This window comes from Mesoplodon bidens (assembly GCF_964165515.1).
Source record: "Mesoplodon bidens genome assembly, chromosome: 5".
Classification (NCBI taxonomy): Eukaryota; Metazoa; Chordata; class Mammalia; order Artiodactyla; family Ziphiidae; genus Mesoplodon; species Mesoplodon bidens.
In genome coordinates, this window is record NC_138161.1 from 84,076,389 (window position 1) to 84,088,812 (window position 12,424).

Genomic DNA, 12,424 nt, shown 5'->3' on the forward strand with positions numbered 1-12,424 from the left:
CAGCTTCACTGGCCCTTCCCCCAGGAGTCCAGGTCTGTGCAATCCAATCTGTTCTCTGGGGGTAACAGCTGCTTCCTGCTATTAATACCTCAACATTTCCTTTTTACTTTTTCAGCTCTCCATACCTATGTTCCTATCATTCCTTCTATCAAAGATCTTTGTTGAAATGTCGAGTGTGGTTTTTATTTTCCTGTCAAAAACCTGTCTGATGTAAAGGACAGGCTAGATTTTAGTTAAATTGAGGTTGTAAAGAGATTATTAATGGAAAATAACAAGATAGTGGTAGGTTTTTTGCTTTTTTTGGGAGGGGGCGGTGCGCGGGCCTCTCACTGTTGTGGTCTCTCCTATTGCAGAGCACAGGCTCTGGATGCGCAGGCTCAGCGGCCATGTTCACAGGCCCAGCCGCTCCGCGGCATGTGAGATCTTCCCGGACCGGGGCACGAACCCGTGTCCCCTGCATCGGCAGGCGGACTCTCAACCACTGCACCATCAGGGAAGCCCCTAGTGGTAGGTTTTTTGAACGTAGAGTAGGAGGCATATAGTAATAATCATAATTTCAAAACAGGATCTACACTGTTACATGTCTACTGATGGCTGACATTGGTCTAAGAGTTCTATGTTTATTAAATCTTCACAAAAGTGCCACAAAGTAGGGTCACTATCTCTACTCCACAGGTGAGGAAACTGAGAGTCACAGATTTAAATGATTTGCACAAAATCATGAAGCAAGTAAGTGGCAGGGTTAATACTGAAGTCCAGTTCTATCTGATTCCAAATTATATCATTCTACCTCCCAAGGAAGACACCATTAGAAGGACAGACAAAAGGGCTATGAGAGTGCTTAGTAAATAATGCCACATAGCTAAAGAGGGATATGAGAAGAAACAAATGTTGATGAAAAAGTTTGTTTCTTTGACAGTAAATATATGTAATAAGTTTGGAGAAAGCAAGACATGTACCAGTTGGAGACTGTGAGAATAGAAGTCTGCAAATTCAAGGAACACACTTGAGATCAAAAGGGCATGTCCTATTTGGGGACACTTATTTGAGTCAATTTGAAGAAGCAATTTTGATTTTAATACTGACTACCTCAGGCGTATATTCATGTTATGCTACAAAATATTGTAACATGGAAAGAATTAATCTACTTTTTAGGGGATTTCTCCCATTACTTAGAGGCCAGATTTTCTGTAATAGGTCAAAAGAGCTCAATTAATTAAGGGGGGTGGAGGATGTAATTTCAAATCTAGGATCGGGGACTTGGAAGCGAGGGGCAGAAATGGGGCATTAGTTGTGGTGACGATAGTGAGAGAGCCAGCCAGGGTATTGGTTCAGAACAATAATGGCTGTGGAAAAGCCATTGCAGGGCCACTGGAAAGCAAATGGATCAGGGCATTTTCCATAACAGTAACAGCACTGAGTGATATAAAGTAACAACATTTGTGATATTTAAGCACTTGGTTGTTCTGATAGCTGGTATGGATCATAAGGTATGATAAAAGGTAAGCTATTTAGAGTGTAAAGTCTATTCTGTCACATATCCTACATTCTGGCCATTTTGACCTCTCCCCTAAGTATAAAATGCATCACAGGTTCACCTTAAGCAGTCTCTGAGTAGAATGTTATGAATAAATCCTCCATCTAATAAACATTTACTCATCCTCAATGCCAAATCAAATTTTATCTGTTTGATGAAACTGTTTTAGGAACTATCAGGAAAAATTCATTATTTCTCTGTGTTCCCCAAGCAGTTTGTCAAATTCCTTTAATTCTACTTAAAATGTTGTACATATTTAATTACTTCTATGTCTTCCCCCAACTCTCCAGCTATGGACAGAAAACTTGTTTTCTTCATTTTCTAAATCTATCTAAAATGATGTCTTGCAGAAGATAGTTGGAAAATAAGACAGAACTCTTCCCTCACCAAGAAATATTTGTTGAACAAATTAATAGCATGAGTTGATAAGTTGATTAAGCACACAACTGCAAGTTGGTTATCTGATTACAAAGAACAAACTATTCTACTGTCAATTAAATATAAAGTCAAGGGGAATGAATAATCACAAAAACCCAGGAACAATTTCTCTAATGCCACAATTTTATAATTTTGAAATATAACTAATTAAAGCAGTGCTATACATTAATGATGTCTGGTAAATTAAGCAACTTGGGTATTCATCTATGCTGTTTAATTACCTGTGTCCTTAAGCATTACCAATTATCTATCTCCTTTATGTGAAAAAAATATGGCTGTAAAGCATCACTCCTTCTGGACAAGGAAAGTGAGTAGTTAATTAGTGAAGAAGACAAAACTGCTTCCTTTTGGATGAGCAAAGTGGCATTCAGGAGCATCTAGAGCATGAACTGAGAAATAAGTAATTTTAGGTAAAAGGGCTCTTGAACTAGTGACTTCCACAAATTAACACCCCAAATGTAGGCTATCGTATACTTTGGCAGGTGGTGGACAATGAAGGAAACTAACAAATACTCAACTAAATGTAGTTTATTTGTATGATTTTTTGCTGCAACTGAATATACTTTCTCCCAGGTTTTCAATGATACTATAATTAGTGATCAAACGGGAATACTAATGTTACTCCAGGTGACAAATATATTGATATCTGAACCATGAGATTTCTTCAGTGATGCTTGCTCAGGTCATCTTTCTTCTGTTTTGCATATGTTTGTCCTCTTCATGCCTAGCAATATTTCCCCCTTTCTTAATAGCACAAAATGTGCAGTTCATCAAAGATCAAAGTTGATCAAGAGGTTTAATGTATAACTTTTTGCTGGAAATTATGTTTTATTTTACCAATCCTTTCTTCCTTGTCATCCTCCTATATCCTAAGTCTTTTGGTTTCTGACTTGGCAATTGAAAAATTTGGATAGTAAATGTGTTCCTTTCATGGTAATGATGTATAAGTGAATACGTAAACATTCTTTCTGAAAACTGGTTATTTCCTGATGCTAGGCTACAACTATGAGATTCTCAAATACAATTAAACCATCCCCCTTCACACCTGACTAATGATTCATCCATTTATCAACCTGTTTTTGAGCATCTAAAAAGTTTAAAAGGTAGTCCCTACCGGAAGAAGCAGCATGTGTTCAAAAGGAAGAATAAAGTAGCAGAAAGCATCAAATGTGGGCTGAGAACAACGAAGTTATGGAGATAGTTAACCTCTCTAATGTTGTTCGTTTCATGTTCTAAAAATGAGGGTATTAACATCAACTTTGCAGGGTGTGTTTGAGGGTTAAAGATGATAATGTTTGTAAAACATTTGGCTTGACAGAGATTGTGACTTATTATAGCAGTCATTTTGTTCCGGGCATGCTATATTTCCCAGACTTCTGCAGAGTAAGATGTGGCCACAAGCCTATCTTCCGAGCAATGAAGTTAATTAGAAATGCTATGTGTGGTTAATGGAAAATAGTGCTTCCAAGCACTCCTCTTCTTCTTCTCACCTCCTGGTGTCTTGACTGTACCTATGTTGGGTATAACTCAAGCAGCCATCTTGGCTCATGTGGTGGCTTACCAAGAGTGGTAAAGCAACAGTAGAGACTGAATCTAGTTCTCTGTAATCATGATGTTCTAACCCTACTCCTGGACTCCTCCTATGTGCAAGTAATAAAAACTTCTGCCTTTATTTTGCACACACTTATTTGTTTGTTTCTTTGTCCCTATACATTCAGCACAACCTAGCATAAAGTAATACAACTTACAACTCCTATAATCTCAGGTGATTTTAAAAGAACAGAAATTGAAGGCAAAGAGGCCAGATAAGAGACTCTTACACTTGTTAGGACAAAATATCCTAAATGCACAAATAGGAACAGTGGCGATGGGATTGGCTAAATGAAAAATATTGCAAAGGTAGAGTAAACAGGCAAGACACTGAACTTTGAAGGGGCTAAGATGATGCTATGGAGTAATATATGGAGTAATATATGAGAGTTTACCTGGAGTGTCAGGGAACATATAATGGCATTCATTAGCACAGGAAATTAACAGTAATGAATGTATTGTTGAAGAAAATATTAAGTTTGATTCTAGAGATGTTGAGCTTGGTGTGCTGGTTTAGTATATTGGTGAAAATGTAAAGCAAATATCACAGTCTTATACTTTTGCATGGTACAAACTTAGGTTGTAGTTGATTTATTATAATTATCCATTAATTCATTCAAAAGTTTTTCTTAAGTGTCTACTTTATTCCAGACATCATTTGGGGCCTTTGGGATACAGTGGTGTCCTTGTCCTCAAGAAGGCTCATTCTAGTAAAAAGCACATTTATCTCTGTTCTAGGACATGAAGAAGGTAACTTCCTTTTACAGAATTCTTTACTGTTAGGGTAGCACAGTAATTGCATTGATACCTTTACATTATCCAATACCTTAGCCCAAATTTTACTTTTTTAATGTAATTTCATTTTGATTGTGTCATACCATGAAGGAGCTAGTTGCTTAACCTTGAAATTTTCAAGTTGAAAGAGTAATAGAAGTAAGGTGCAGGACAGAAATTAAGGGAAAATAGTCTTACACATTCCACAGATTTTAAGCAAAAATGTCCTGAGTAAAATCTGGAACAGCACTTTGAAATTGTAGACATCAATAAAGCCCATTTCTTGCCCTTGTTAGCAATTTGGAGCATGTACGTGTATTATTGCAAACATAAATTCAGCTACAGGACCATGTAAACAGCTCTATTAATATTTATTACCTTCTTTCTTTGTTTCATGAGGTTTCAGCAAAGGTCCTTATTTTGGTCATGGGAAAAAAATATTTCAAGGCATATAATCCTGAGATTGCTGAAAAGTAAATGATTATTCTTCAGTTAAATGCAGATGTTTATATTGGTTTTATTGGTTTTTACTGGTTTTACTAATCATCTCTAACAATTTTCACATTCTTTATCTTAGCTATACAGAAGTATCAGTAATACTATGTTGCTGCAATTGTATAACAGAAATATTAAACTACAGTTTAGGACTAGCTTCTGACTAGATAAATGGTTTTGAACCAAGTCATAAACTCCAGATGACTGAGCAGTTCAGTTCACTAAAATATTTATTTCTGGCTTTAAACATTCCATAAAAACACCAACTTTGGTTCCCTGAACTCTTCTAACATTTTAAAGGTTTACATACCAGTTAGTTTGGGAGGTTTTCGGTAAACTTTTTTGTAAACTTTTTTATAACTACCTAAGTTGCTCATTTTACACACAAACCATGGGTCACAAAGTCACTCGTATCGATATAGCACTGCCTATGCACTTACTAAGTTGTCTGTTGTGGGTTTAAATAATTAGAGGAGAACAATTAGTTTATACATTAAGGTCAATAGACCATACACACTGATTCAGATTGGCTGCCAATCTCATCATTTTTGAAGGACATCACATGAACTTGAGGATAAATATTAATTTTAATTGCAATACTTGTCACTTACAGGACAAACTTATGCTTTTCAAAGTGCTTCATCATTTCTAACCCTACGACATTCTGTGAGGTAATATTTAAAGAGAGCCAACAGTCAACGGATATAACTGAGAACTTCATCTTTATAAAAATGTGAAAATCTTATTTACCATATAATATTTTTACATCACTTATGGAAATAAGTGTATGGGACCTGTTTTTTGTACTTAAACGATGTTTTCTTTGATACATTGTTCATGTTATAATGTTTAGTTATGCCCACCTGCTATGTCCATTCAGCAGTTAGTGGCTGTAAGACACTAACCTGCATGGGTAATATTGTTTTTCTTAAAACGTCAAGAAACAAGAACACAAGTTACAAACCATTCATTTATGTATATATTTGTTTTAAACTGATTCGTTTTTTAATAATTTACTGAATTCAAGAGGGTATGATTAGGATAAACGAGATTGTGTATTTTATGAAGTCTGAAGACAAATCAGCAGCCTGCATCAGGACTCGGCTATGATGGCATTGATCAGAGGAGGCGTGAGCTGAAGGGTTGGGCACCTTGGTTCAAGTGCCAGCTTTGCCATTTAATAGATGAATCACCTTGAGCAGTCTTTCCACAGTCAGGAGTATCTGTTTCCTTCTTAGAAAATATATTCTTCCCTACATCACAGGAAGAATATGGCACTCAATTAGGATAATTTATCCCAAAGCACTTTCTATTTCAAGCACATAAAAAAATGCAAGTTATTAATACTGATGCTGGGTAGTTACCACATTTTTGTGGATCACTGGAGAGTAATCAACTGCCACATGTTCCAGAAATGACAGCCAAGGTCACCTCTACTCTATTCAGTTCATTGGGAATTGAAGTTCCTCATCCATGGATCTGATCCTGTTCATCTTCTGTTCACACACTGCTGGTCTGTCTTTATAGTACTTGTCAGGGAGATGATAAGTCAGTTAACTTCGATGGTCCAAAATAGTGATTCTACCCCAAAACGTCAGTTCTGAGATTTGGGTGATACTCACTGAGCTGTTCCCTGGAATATATTCCCTAGCATATTATCAAGGAAATAACAAGTATACTGAAAAACTGAATTGGGATTTACAACCCAGCAGTGATTCTGCATCTCCATTTGTCTTTTTCTACCCTCCTCTTATATCTCCATCATTCTTTGATATAGGTCTGTTCTTGAGTTAATCCGGAAGGAAAAGTTAAAGCATTCATAAATTCTGAAGACATTCCACTCATTATCTTCTCACTACTTCTGCTTAAAAGAAAAATAATTTCAATAGAATTGACCAACAGTGTTAAATGATATTTGGTTAACATTATATTTATTAGGAACGTCGTTTTGCCCAGTTTTCTTTTTTTTATCCTTGTGGTTGAGAATATAGAATTTGAGGTCTCACTCAAACATTAAGATCTTAGATCTTTGAATATTTCCCTGTTCAGGCTTTTTCTGAAGCATGGGTTCACCAGTTAATTGTTTAAGAAGAAATTAGTAAACATTGATATAAACAATCAGATAATCTCTCAAATTACATTTTATTGTTCCCTAACAGTGAATCTCTTTTAACCTGTCATGTTTTTTCTGCCTCAAATTTTTTCCTACTGTCAAAAAGTCAAAAGTGTTTTTCAGAACACTTTTCCTGAATCAAGAGCTTTTTAAATTGATTCCACTGCCTCTATTATTATCACTTTCCTTAAGCCTTTTATGCAAGATGGCAATAACCATTTGAAAAATTAATAAAAATGCATACTATATAAAACATTTTCCCTTATTAGCAGTAAAATAATTTGGGAGTGCAGACAGATGATGAAGGGCTGATTCCCAAATTATCAAAGACCTATCTATCTAAATATATGGTCATATTCTTTATCTAAGCATATTATGTTTGCTATATATCCATTTTAACAGAGAGCTAAAAACTATTCATTCAATCTTTTCAAGATATAGTTATGGAACACTTATAGGACTGTATAATATAGGGGCTAAATGGGATATAGCAAAGTTACAAAATATGACCTTTACCATTTGAGAATATACAATATACATGGAGAGAAAATACAAACAGACACACTCACTCATGGACAATTTTTGTTCATTTTTTGTTCACTACTTCCTTACACGGTGCCTGACACATAGTAAATAGGAAGGACTTTGAATGAGTAAATATACAAATGTCATAACCAAAGGAGCATGCATTCTACAAAGAAAGAAAAAAGGAGATAGTTATATGAGTTGAAGTCAAAAAATACTACATGGAGAAGATAAGACACACAAATAGTATTTGTCTAGGTGCAAAATGGCAAAATGTATTTCAAGTAGAAATTATTTCAGAGTACTAGGAGATGGTGAAGTGTTTCTACCGCTATTTATGTCAGCCAGTGAAGTTGTCACTACTCAGCCTCTTACCACAGCGAAATTCTGAATATCCTCTTTTCTGACCCCATTGCTCCCACTTCCCATTTCCTGAACTTTCCAATGCACTCCCTGGAATTCACAGATAAATCCCTTATATGATTATCAGCTTCTCTGGATGTTCCCTTCACATCCTTGCTCTAACTTATCTGGCTTTCCCCTGAAGATATTATTACCCAGAAACCCTCCTAAGTGTCTCCTGATTTTCTCCCTTCATCACTCATACTATCAAGCTTAGAGATGGGATAAAAATCATCTTTGCTCCTCATTGCTACTTCCAAGCCTTCTTCTAGGATTAAAAAAAAAAAGCATTCAATCTAATGTTTTTACATATTACTACAACCTCTCCTTGTTACAATCACCTACAGACACCTTGGGTCCCATCTATGAAGACTTTAGCTCCAATATCATTGTTTATTTGACATAGTTCTTATAATTATTAGTGATTCTAATATTCATATACATTATATTTCCAGTATGCTGTGTTCTCAGCTCACTGGTCTCTTCTGATAAACAGAATCTTTCCTTTTCTCTTAGCTTCTCACCTCCATTATCATACCCTACACTTTGTCATTAAGAACAAGTTAATTCTTTCATAGTCTCAATTTCCATCATCTCATTTTCTCTTCCATTACTGTCTAATCCTTCTCAGTGTCTTTTCTGATTAATCCTTATCTACTTGCCCAGAGCTTGGTCCACATATATATTATCTTGTCTCTCTATGCTTACTTCCCTGGTGACTTCATCCAATCTCACAGTTTTTAGTACTACTCCAAACTCTAGAATCAAATATCCAAGAGTCTTGACACATTTACATGAAAGTCTAATAGACATCTCAACGTCAACATGTCCAGAGCAAGATTCCTAATTTCTTTTTTTTTTTTTTTATGTAGCTCCTCTCCTCCAGTGTTTCCTATGTTAATAAATGTCAATCACATCCTTCTGGTTACTCAGGCCAAAAACGGTGCAGTTATTTTTGATTCTTCTCTTTCTTTCAAGCTCCATATTCAAGATACTGAACTTCACATTCAAACCATATTATTTATATTACAAAAACTATGTTTCTCTGTTACTACCATCTTGGTCTAAGACAACATTTTTTTCCTGAATTACTCAAATATTTCCTAAGTGGTGCCCCAGCCCTGCTTTCACTGCTCTATAAACTAATATCCAGAATGATTCTTTCAAAATTTAAGACAGATCACGCTATTGCTCTACTTTTAAAACTCCATTTTTTTTTCTATTTCACTCAGAATGAAAGCCAAAATTTTTACAAAGGCCTACAGGGCCTTAAATTTAATGCCCCCCTATTATTTATATAACCTAATCAACTCTAGTCCCCTGTCCACTCCATTTCAGCCATAGTGAACTCATTGCTGTTCCCCAACCATGCCAAGCCCGTTTCCGCCTCAGGGCCTTTGGACTTGCTATTTTTTGACCTGAAACACTACTTTCCAGGTAGTCAAATATCTCACTCCCACATCTGCTTCAGGTATCTGCACAAAAATCTCCTGAGGATATCTCCACTTCTTGTCAATGAGACCTTCCTTACCAGCAATCTGAAATTCTACTCTCCTAGAACTCCCTAATCCACTTCCCTGCTATTTATTTTCTCCATAAATTTTACCACCATTGACATAATATCTTTATTATTTATTACATGTATTGTCTCTTTCTTCCCAGTTGGAATGTAAGCATCACAATGGAAGGAAGGCTACCTGGTTTTTTCTCCTGCCATATCCTCAGTGCCTCTTACAGAATCTGGCAACATAATAAATATTCTCTGTTGAATAAATGAATGAATGAGTGAATGAAAAAATAGTGAATAGTAAAAGGCTAGCACTACAACAGGGTAGAAAGGGTCTTTACTACCAGGCTAAAGGACTAAGATTTCATATCTTACAAAACTATCCATGCTGCTACATTTCTGGTGCTTTCATCATTTCTCACTCCTAAGATTGTCTCCAGGCTTCTTTATTTCAACTACCATTAAACTACCAAAGTCATTTTATTTCTAAAAGAAAAATGTGTCCGTGTCACTCACATTCTTAAAGTCTTTCATTTGTTTCCTATTTCCCAGTGGATTAAATCCAAATTCCTTTTGGCACTTCAGGACAGAAATAAGATTTATCTAAGACAGCATCCTGGAAAGATATTTTTTACCAAGTTTGACATCAGAATATACCAGAATACCTAATGTATCCATTAGGAAACTCTATCTGGTCTAGTTAACTGTATATAGTGCTACCCTAATCTGTTCTTTAACTTAATTATTTATATGCAATACAATTTTATGTGAGATTGGTATTATGGAACGAAAGTTCTCTATAATACTATATAGCTAACTGCATAAACAGTTATTTTTATGCAGTTATAAACAACTATTTTTGCTATACAGTGCAGTTCTGATATTAATTATAAGAAATTGATGGAAATGTGGTTGAGGAAAATTTCTATTCTCTTCCTTCCTTCCTTCTTTCCTTCCTTTTTTTGTCATTTTTCTTCAGTGTGTCCCACTCTCTTCTGGCCCCATTGCACCCTGTCTAGAGGCTTTGCTTTCTTTCATTGCCAACTATAAGAATTTTACCATGAATTTAAGTTACCATCTCTTATAATTGCATGATACTGTAGCACTAATTTTTCTCTTCTTAATTTGAAACCATATTTCCCTGTACATAATTTCTTTTTTCTTTCTTTCTTTTTTTTTTTTTGTGTGTGTGTGTGGTACGCGGGCCGCTCACTGCTGTGGCCTCTCCCGCTGCAGAGCACAGGCTCCAGACGTGCAGGCTCAGCGACCACGGCTCAGGGGCCCAGCCGCTCCGTGGCATGTGGGATCTTCCCGGACCGGGGCACGAACCCGTGTCTCCTGCATCGGCAGGCGGACCCCCAACCACTGCACCACCAGGGAAGCCCCATACTTTCTTATTATCCTTGATCTAACCTTTGCCTAAGGGACTCTACTCATCTTTTCTAAGACACTGGACACTACTACATTTCATTATCATCACAGGTCTTTTGCTTGTTTGTTACTCATAATGTACTTGATCCTTTATTGCCCAATTCCACTGCAAAAAAACAATGCTTCATACCTAGTTACATCATTCTTACATTTTACCTGTATTACTCAATAACTTTATGTTGGTACTGTTAAGGATTTTGCATATTAATCTCTGGTGCTTGGCATTATACCAAACACATAAGTACCTCAAAAGTATTTGTTGAATTATCTTGTAGAAAGTAAGGAATGTGGAGTTTCTATTATTTCTAATGCCTGACTATGTAACTGAGACCAACATCCCCACTAAGGACAATTAGAAAAGATGTCCAAAAAAGAAAACAAGAAAAAAAACTTTTTTTAAAAGTCAAATTAAAAGCAGGAGAGTACTAACTGAGTACCAGGGAATTGAGCCAGAGGGTTAGAGCTCCATTTTCCCCTGGGGCTATATGGTAATTCAGGAAGGTGAAGCTGATATGTCAAGAAGCTGGGCAGCTTCTTATCTAGTCATGGGACTAAGCCAACTGGAAAGGGTGTATAAGGCCTGCCAAGGTGGGTAGAAATGTTCTGGGCAAGCAACTAGAATAGCCAAATCGCAAAAGAAATTATTCAGTTTGCCAATGGGAAAACTAAAAGCACAATGAATTGCCACATTTAATTTGGCCTACCTTTAAGGGTCAAAAGTAAAAGCATTGGCAAGAATGTGCAAAATAATAACTTTCACACATGCTGCCTGGGAGAGCAGACTGCTGTAACTACTTTAGAAAAGTATGGGATTATCCACTCAAGTTGTGTATATGCAACCCAGTGACCTCAAATGTGCTATTCTTATATACCCAACAGAATACGTGTACACAAAGAGACATATAAAAGAATCTACATAGCAATATTATTTATACTGACCTCAAACTAGAAACATCCCTAACATATATTTAGAGTATAGTGGAGAAACAAATTCTCTAGAGTGATAAAATGGACTATTATGTAGTACTGAAAATAAATAAATTACAGAAAAGTGCAACAACAGGGATGAAGCCGACAATGCTGACTGAGAAAAATAGTCACAAAAGAACACATTCTGTATTATTCTATTTATTGAATTTTCAAACAAGCAGGCAAAACAAAATCATAGTATTTAGGAATGCAATCAATGAAATAATAACTGTAAAAGTCAAAATAGTAATTACATTTATAGGTGGGAATTGGGAGTAGAGATTGCAAGTTTGCAAAAGAGAGACTTCTGACATGCAGATACATTTAAAATTTTTGAGCTGATGTTGATTACAAGCTTGTTGGTTACAAGTTAGTTACATGTCTTGTAACAACATTTTTGTTCTGTAAACTCTTTTATACATGTTTTGTCCCCCATCTCAAATAATTATTTGTGAAGTAGAATGTGAGGATCCATTGGAATATTTTATGAAAGGCAATCATATGTTGTGGAGACCAAGAATAGCAGCCTATTTAAAAGACCATTAGCAATGCCCAGGTCATCATGAGAGTAAGGTTCTTGTTTTCTTGGAGAGAAGAAAAATGAAAAGAAGAGGAAGAAAGGAAGGAAGGAAAGAAGGAAAAC